The sequence below is a fragment of the Tenrec ecaudatus genome, chromosome 1 (assembly GCF_050624435.1).
Source record: "Tenrec ecaudatus isolate mTenEca1 chromosome 1, mTenEca1.hap1, whole genome shotgun sequence".
Classification (NCBI taxonomy): domain Eukaryota; kingdom Metazoa; phylum Chordata; class Mammalia; order Afrosoricida; family Tenrecidae; genus Tenrec; species Tenrec ecaudatus.
Genome location: NC_134530.1, coordinates 188389771 through 188397534, shown reverse-complemented (window position 1 = coordinate 188397534; position 7764 = coordinate 188389771). Strand labels below are relative to the sequence as shown.

Here is a 7764-nt window from a genome sequence, read left to right as displayed (position 1 = left end):
AGAATCTTGTGCAATCAGTCCCAACCCCACAGGGAAACACTGATCAAAATGATCCTGTCAGAAGATCAACAGTTTATTGGGCATCTGCTATGTACTTAAAGGGGCAATTGGCTTCTTCTCTATGTTCTCAACTTAGCCTCTCAACCAGGTTGTGAGGATGAGGCTAGCGATTAGCCTTCTTGAGTCCTTGAACGCAGTCACAGTGCCCAGCACAGGGTAGACTGTGCACAGTGGATTCTCATTACATGCTGATAGGAGCATATCAGTCAAGCTTGGTTAGGTTATGCTGTAGCGATGAATAATCCCCCAGCTATCCCATGCTTACAACAACCAAGGATATATTTTTTGCTTGTTCGTGCTACATGCCCACTGTAGGCCAAAGGGAAAACCCTGCTCATGGTAGTCACCCAGGGACCCAGGGGACTAGAAGAACCACCACTTTGAACATTGCAACTTGAACATTGCATTGCTCGGGCAAGAAAAGACAAAAACAAGGTTCTTTCCTGGAAGTGACACGGGTCAAGTCCGCCCACAAGGCACATGACCCCACCCAAAGACAAGGGCACTAGAAGATGAAATCCTACCATGTGTCCAAGAGGCCAACCCCCAACCGAACTCACTGCCATCAAGTCGAGAGGTAGAAACACTGGCGAGCAGCACTAATGACCCCTCTAAAGGACCTCACCTCCCCAACAAGCTCACTGTCACCCAACTGATTCTGACGCCTATAGACCCGTAGAACAGGGTGGAAGTGCCCTGCGGGTTTCCAACGCTGTAACTCTTTACAGGGGTCGAAAGCCTCATCGTTCTCCCGAGGAGTGACTTTCCCCTGAGGAATTGCAGATCTTGTGGTTAGCAGCCCAATGTGTAACCACTCCATCAACAGGGGTCCTTTTTAAAGTACTTTGTTACGAAGTTCCATAAGGAACACGCTACACTAATTTTCTCCACCACTGAATCACCAATGGATGATGGCACAGAGCCTGGTCTATACCGGATCCTCAATGAATACTTAGGTTCATTGGCAATGTTAGTTCTGACCCTTCATTGTGTCCCCGAGCCAAACTCGTGTGATTCATTGACGTCAGCCCTGTTTTTGTGTCTGTATAGACCATACGTCCTTGGGAAGAGGCAGCTGTGCCTTTGTCACTCTGTGATGTTTACACAGCATGCAGGGACTCACAAGGATCCGTGGTACATGGGCTTATCTATCCATTTCTGCATCGTCACCTGTACAGGCAGGAAAAGAGGGGAACTGCTGTTTGTGTACATGATTATTTCTGTGTATCCACAGGTAATGCTGGAAGGGGCAGAGACAGCAGGCAGCTCCATGTTTTATAGCTGCTTATCTCCCACCAGTGTCATATTTGCTGCAGTACCGGTGGTCGGGACTAAAGAGAAGGCCTTGGGACATGGTGGATGGTGGTGAAAGCCACAGCCACGTTGCATGCTCCTCCACTGCGCATGGCTCCTTCCAGGTCTGCGTCCTTCTAACACTCTCTCCTCTTCCCTTCTCCTCCCTCTTTCCTCTCTATTTTGATTGCCTTATTTTTTCTCCAAAACCCACAATGCTGTGAGGGAAAGAGGAGAGGGAGAAGATCTAGTCCAAACTGAGAAAGAAGGGAAAGGCTTTGGAAGTACGTCAACAGGAAGGGGGCTTGACTGAAGAGCGGCCAGCATTTGAGCCATAGGCTTGGATTGGACATAGTCTCAGTGAGATAAGCTATATGGGGGCAAGTAAAAGAGCATCGGGGCTTCAGTTCCTACATACACGGGTTTATTCCATATCAAGCATGTCTAGGCGTGCCTCTGTGATCAGTGGATGGCTGCAGGCAAGTTCTATCAGTAACACACTTGTCTGAGTCTCATTAGGGCGCCTTCATAAAAGGTGCAGTCAGAATAATGTCTTCCAAGGGATCTGGTGGGCCATTTCAACTCAAGGCAGATAAATCAGTCCACTTGGTATGTTCTGGTGACTGCTGTTGGGACTCCAAAGGGTAATTTTGACAAATTTACTCAAAAGGCATGGGATGATCACAGGGGTTTTTAGAAAATTGAAAACTACCTTAGTGAGAAAAAAAGGGCAGACCATGTTCTCCCCCATCCCATTATACGTGCTCATTCTTTGAGAGTACCAAGGACTGTCCTAGAATTTCATCAGGGGACTTTGCCCCATTAACCTTGAACCCTTGACCTTGCCCCTTAAGACCATTCTTTTTGTTCACCAAACTCAAAGAACATTGAAAAGGAACACAACTGCTCTTTTGATGTGCAAATCAAGAGTGCAGAATTGGGGGTAGAGGTGCCTTAGGGTGGGTGGGAGGAACCATCCAGAGGTGGAAACACCATCTTCAGAAGGGCAGAAACCTGATGGAGGAGGTGTTGAGAAACAGTGGATTCACGTTTACTAAAGGTTTTTATAATAATTCTTTTGACTGGCCCTACTTGACCAGGTTTGGGCGCACGGGTAGTAAGTAAAAGTAAGATGTAGAGACATTCTAGCCCCTGCTCCACTCCTTTGGCCCACTATCCCTTGTTCCTCTTTTAATTGCCGAGATGAAAACGAGCTAATCCTGATCCCACCACTTGCGTCCAAAGAAGGGCCCCCTTGGCCACTCATCCCCCAGCCAGGGGAGGACGGAAGGCTGAGCATGAGGATGCCTTGATTGGGGCATTGCAGCCATCTCTGGTGCAGTTCAGAGAAGATAGAGCCGGTACAGCAGCGTTGCTGCCTTCACAGCTTCCAGCCGGCCTCCAGCCAAGCTCACCATCTGTACCCTATGGCCAGGGCTATGCATTGCCTTGCCTGCTTCTGTAGCAGCCTCACGCCTGCCACCACCACCCCTGCCCCTGCCTGTGCTGGGAATCTGCCAGCGCCCCAGACTGCATCATACAATCGGATAAGCTTTGCCAGGTTTATGGCGGGTAATTTATGGCTTTCTTTAGCAACATCTATCACACTGTACAGTCGTTAATCCCAGAGTCTTTGCCCACTTTGCAGAAAATAGCTTGCAATTCCTTACATTGTAACATTTGCTAACTCACCTGTCGGCCTGTCAGGCTGGGGGCTGTGTGACAAGCCACTCGCTAGTTGCTTCTTTCCATCTTACTTTGCTTAGGTGAGCCTGGCCTTCTCCCCCCAGAAAGCAGCCATGGAGGTCTTTATTACCGGCTTCAAGCCCGCTCTCCCCATGTGGTTGCAGTAGCAGTAACAGCAGCAGCAGCAGCAGCAGCAGCAGCAGGCTCCACATCTAGCTAAGCCTTATGCTTCTTGGAAAACACAGGGGTACTGGAGGCAGGTGGCCTCACCTTCTAGCCAGGGCAGACCCTTCCTTCTGGTCAGGCCCCAGGAGACTGGAACCAGGGGCGCCCACTCTTCCCACCTCATTCCGGGAGGAGCTGGAGGGTAACCTGAGAGAGGGTGTGCCCTTGCACGTCTACACTGTCCTATTGGGCTGCACTGGGAGTGCATTTAGACGCAAGTGCAATGTATGTGAAAATACCTCTGTGGTCACCCCCTGTGTGTGCACACCGGCAAGCACTGAAAACTGTGCACAACTGCAAGCAGAAAGATCTCTACGTGCACTTGGCTCCAGGATGGAGCACGTGGTTTTTACTTCCAAGTCTCTCCACTTAAACTAGTGCAGTATTAACACAAAGTCTCCTTCTCTGAAGGTGTGTCTCCCCGGGTAAAATAGAAGGTACCTTTAGGGATTCTAAATTATCACGAAGGTGAAAATATTTGAACTGTAATCATTCGTCATCTAGAATATATACAGACATTTATATATTATTTCCCTTTGGTGAAATTTAAGAGATGGGATGAGACAAATATACTGGAAAGAAATATACCATGATGATTAAAATATGGTTCGTTTTGGATTTTGGACTATGCCTCTGTGTGCATATTTGTTTGTATGTATATGTGTGTGTATATATATATATATAGATAGATAGATAGATAGATAGATAGATAGATAGATAGATAGATAGATAGATAGATATATGCACGGTTCATTGTTTTTCCGTATTTTCTGAATTTCCTATCATGCGCACGTGTTTCTATGCTTGAACTAAGCACCAATACCACAATTGAAGGCTAACGTGGGTTGTGATGGACTGGCTCATGTGACTAAGATCATAGGCATCTGTTTCTCCTGTGCTCTCCTACCAGTAATCAGTTGCGATGAGATGATGCCAAGCCATGAGGACCCCCTGTGTCTCGGAGTGGAACTGCGTTCCATAGGGTGGGCTGTTTTTTCAGGCGTGGATCGCCAGGTCTTTGCTCCACAGTGCTACCCCTTCAGTTAGCAGCCAGGCATGTCAACCACCGCACCACTGAGAAACTCCATACATTCCCAGAACCAGGAGACTGTCAGCAGGTATACTGCATGTTATATTTTCCTTGGACAAAGTCTCTACTAAAGTACCTGGACCTCTTCGGGTTACATATTTGATTTTCTGACAGTCAATGGAGGAAAGGAATCTTGATTGCAGAAGAACTTATATACTTCTCAGTGCAAATGTCACAGACTTTTTCGTCTCTGAAGGGCTTAGCATGGGATGCTCAATAAATGAATGAACTGACAGATGACAAATGAATGAAGTAATGAAGTAACCCTGCCTGCTCTTCCTTTCCCAAGTCAAAGGAGCTAGTGCATCCCTGCTGATGTCATTATGCTGACCTGGAGTGAGCTCCTCAGGTCAGTGGCTTCAGTACCGTAGGCAACAGGGGCGTACTCTGTGTCCTGAACTTCTTGTTCCTGGGGTGGCACGGTGGTTACGCATTAGGCTGATACAAGTCAGCAGTTCAAACCCACCAGCTTCTTCTCCGGAGAAAGATGGGGCTTTCTACTCCCATAAAGAGTTGTAGGTTTGGGAACTTACAAGGACAGTTCTACCCGGTCTTACTACATTACCCATGAGGGCACTTCCTACGCTAAGACTGCAGACTTCCTAGGGTTTCTCACCAAATTCCCATTTCACCTTAGGATATTGGTTTGCTTGTTTGCTTGCTTCTATTAATAGCTTTTTCGTGAAGGGAAAATTGGTTTTCAGTGGAAGGCACTCCAACAAAAATGATAAACAAGCACGCTGTGGTTCTTCAGACGCAGGTGGCTGTGCTTGGTTGGTCTTCGGTGGTCCATCTTCTGCTTAAGGCTCTCTTTAGAACTTCGTCTCTGAGGACACTGAGCTGCAGTGGTGTTGACACTAGACTCCAACAAATACACAAATCTGGGGTCTTAGCATACCAAACCTGGTGTTAATGAGGTGGACATAGCAGGAGTACACACACACAAAAAATGCAAAATTTGATGGTCTGGTAAAAATGTGAATAATGCATCTTGGGATTTAGAGCAGACAGAAAGAAAGAGACATTATGAGTGTGCAAATGGAGTGGGGGATTTGGTAGTTATTGCACAGAGATTAACAGTGGTAAGCCAGCATGGGCTTTCTGGACTCATGCGTCACACCGATCTGCTGGACCGAGGTTCTCTGGCTGTGTCCACGTGGGGTACTCCAGCAGAGCCACGGGCTGAGGTGTTTCATGGACCATCAACCCAACTGTCAAGTGCTGCCATGGGATCATTATTGCAGTCAGTTACCAGGCCAGAGATGGCCTCCAGGGCAGTGAAGAAGGTGATAGAATCCAACCGTTACCTGCTGGGCACCATGCAGCAGATGGGATCTTCACAGAGAGGCTGTTGGATTGGCGAACATTTGAGCTTCAAAACAAGGAATGCATTCCTCCCAGCAGCCTCCACCAAGCTGTTCAACAACATGGTGCATCAGTCTAAAAATGTGAAGCTCTCCATGGTCACCATGACCTGTTGCTGGAATAGAAGAGGTTCTGGCTTCTACTACGTGGACAGTGAAGGGAAGTGTATTTCTGGGACTAGCTTCTCTGTAGGTCCTGACTCTGTCGTATGCCTGTGGACTTATGACTTGGAAGTGGAGCAACACTCTGATTTAGCTAATAGACACATATACCAATCTACCTACAGAGATGCCTGCTTTGGAGATGTGGTCAGTCTCTACCGTGGCTGGGAGGACAGTGAGATCCAAGTCTACAGTAACAACATAGTTGACCTGCATGATCAGCAAGTGACGTGGATCTGCCTCCATGAAGAAGGGTGGCTTATGGCTGTTTGCTTTTCTTGAGGAAATTGTCATTGGTAATAAGACCTTAACACCTCATCCATGTGTGTGTGTGTGGGGGGGGAAGGGGTGTCCCTCGTCTTATTAAGTTTATTTTTAGATCATATATGCTGATCTCTATATTTTACTCATTGTTAATGGGTCACTACAGAAGCAACTATTTGTTTTATTTTGTTTGCAATTAACATTCTACTACAGGGCCTAAAACAAGAAACAAAGAAAGAAACAAAACACATTGCTTGATTTCATAAACAGGGCAAAACAAACGATCTTGCAACTTGACTTCAGAGGGGAAGGGCAGGGTAATTGGAAACTCTGGGGTGCATTTATTAGCTGTGTGACTTTGAGGAAATGCCTGACTTCCCTAAGCCTCAGCTTCCTTCTCTGTAAAGTGGACATCATGATAAAAGATGCCCCTTAGAGGATTTTTGTGAGGATGAATAAGATACTAAACACAAAGGACCTGACAACGAATTTTCAGTAAACATCAGCTACAGTATTATCATCTCAAGGAGGCAGAAGAAGGAATGAGCTGGGAAGCAGGGGCTAAAAGAGCTAGGAGGAGAGGGGGCTGTGGATAGAGAATGAGGTGGCAAAGTTAATGCTCTAAAGGTGAAGCAGACACAGGTGATGCTTAGTCATGAATAAAGGCGAGATGGTGAAAAAGTCCTGGCGCTGACATACTGGATGGGTCGTTCACATGGTCACTGGAGACACCCATGATGACAAGCCTAGTGACTGCGCTGGGTAAAGAGAAAATGGTGTCAAACTTCTACCTGGGTTCAAAATGAAGGATGAGCACAAAGGACCCACCTGATACCCAAAGAATGTCAAGGTCACTTCTGAGTCCCCTAGGACAAGAGAAGCACTAGAGGAATAGGCAGCTTCTGTTGAGAGCGCCTGCAAGGATACTGATGGCCTGTGAGGAGAGAGAGAGTTCAGTTTAGGCAGGGGCCCAGAGAAAGATGTTCCCTTGAGGCTACTGGAGACAGGGTCTGGGTTTTACAAGAGTGTAGAATACAATTGATTTTTATGACCCCTTTGATAAAGGCATTGTTTGTGAGAATAGAAGTGGATTTGTATAAAGAGAGCATTTAGAATGTAGGGGGAAAAGAGAGAGGAGAAAATGAGGGAGTGTGGAAGGGAGAGACAAAGGGGGAAAGGAAGAAAAATCCGAGGAAGGATGGAGAGTTGAGTGGGAAGGAGGTGGAAAGAGGAAAGAGGAAGGGTAAGTGCAGGCTTGGAACCTAGAGAGGCTGCCTGGAGTCCAGTTCGCAGAGGTGGGGTTTTCAACCATCAGTGTCGGGAGCCCAGTCCTTTGGGGGTACAGGTAGCAACAACATAGAATAGTAAAGTCATACAATTCATCCCGTTTCAGAATGTCTACTCTACACACACACACACACACACACACACACACACACACTCCACGTGGTAATAAAAGTGAGTGACTCCCTTTTATTTTTTCTGCATGGGGAGCCTCGGAAGCATGCATTTTCCTTCTCCCCACTCCATCTGCCCTCAATCATCATCTTAATCAGAGCCTGAAGCAGGAGGAGGGTGGGGAGCATGGTGCAAATGACCCTGGCCCTCAGTCTGAAATTG

General features: G+C 47.1%; 1 pseudogene; it reads left to right on the top strand.

Annotated features, from left to right (window-relative positions):
• Positions 1-5616: 5616 nt before the first annotated feature.
• LOC142439131 (proteasome subunit beta type-5 pseudogene) lies at positions 5617-6162 on the top strand (annotated as a pseudogene).
• The last annotated feature ends 1602 nt before the right edge of the window (positions 6163-7764 follow it).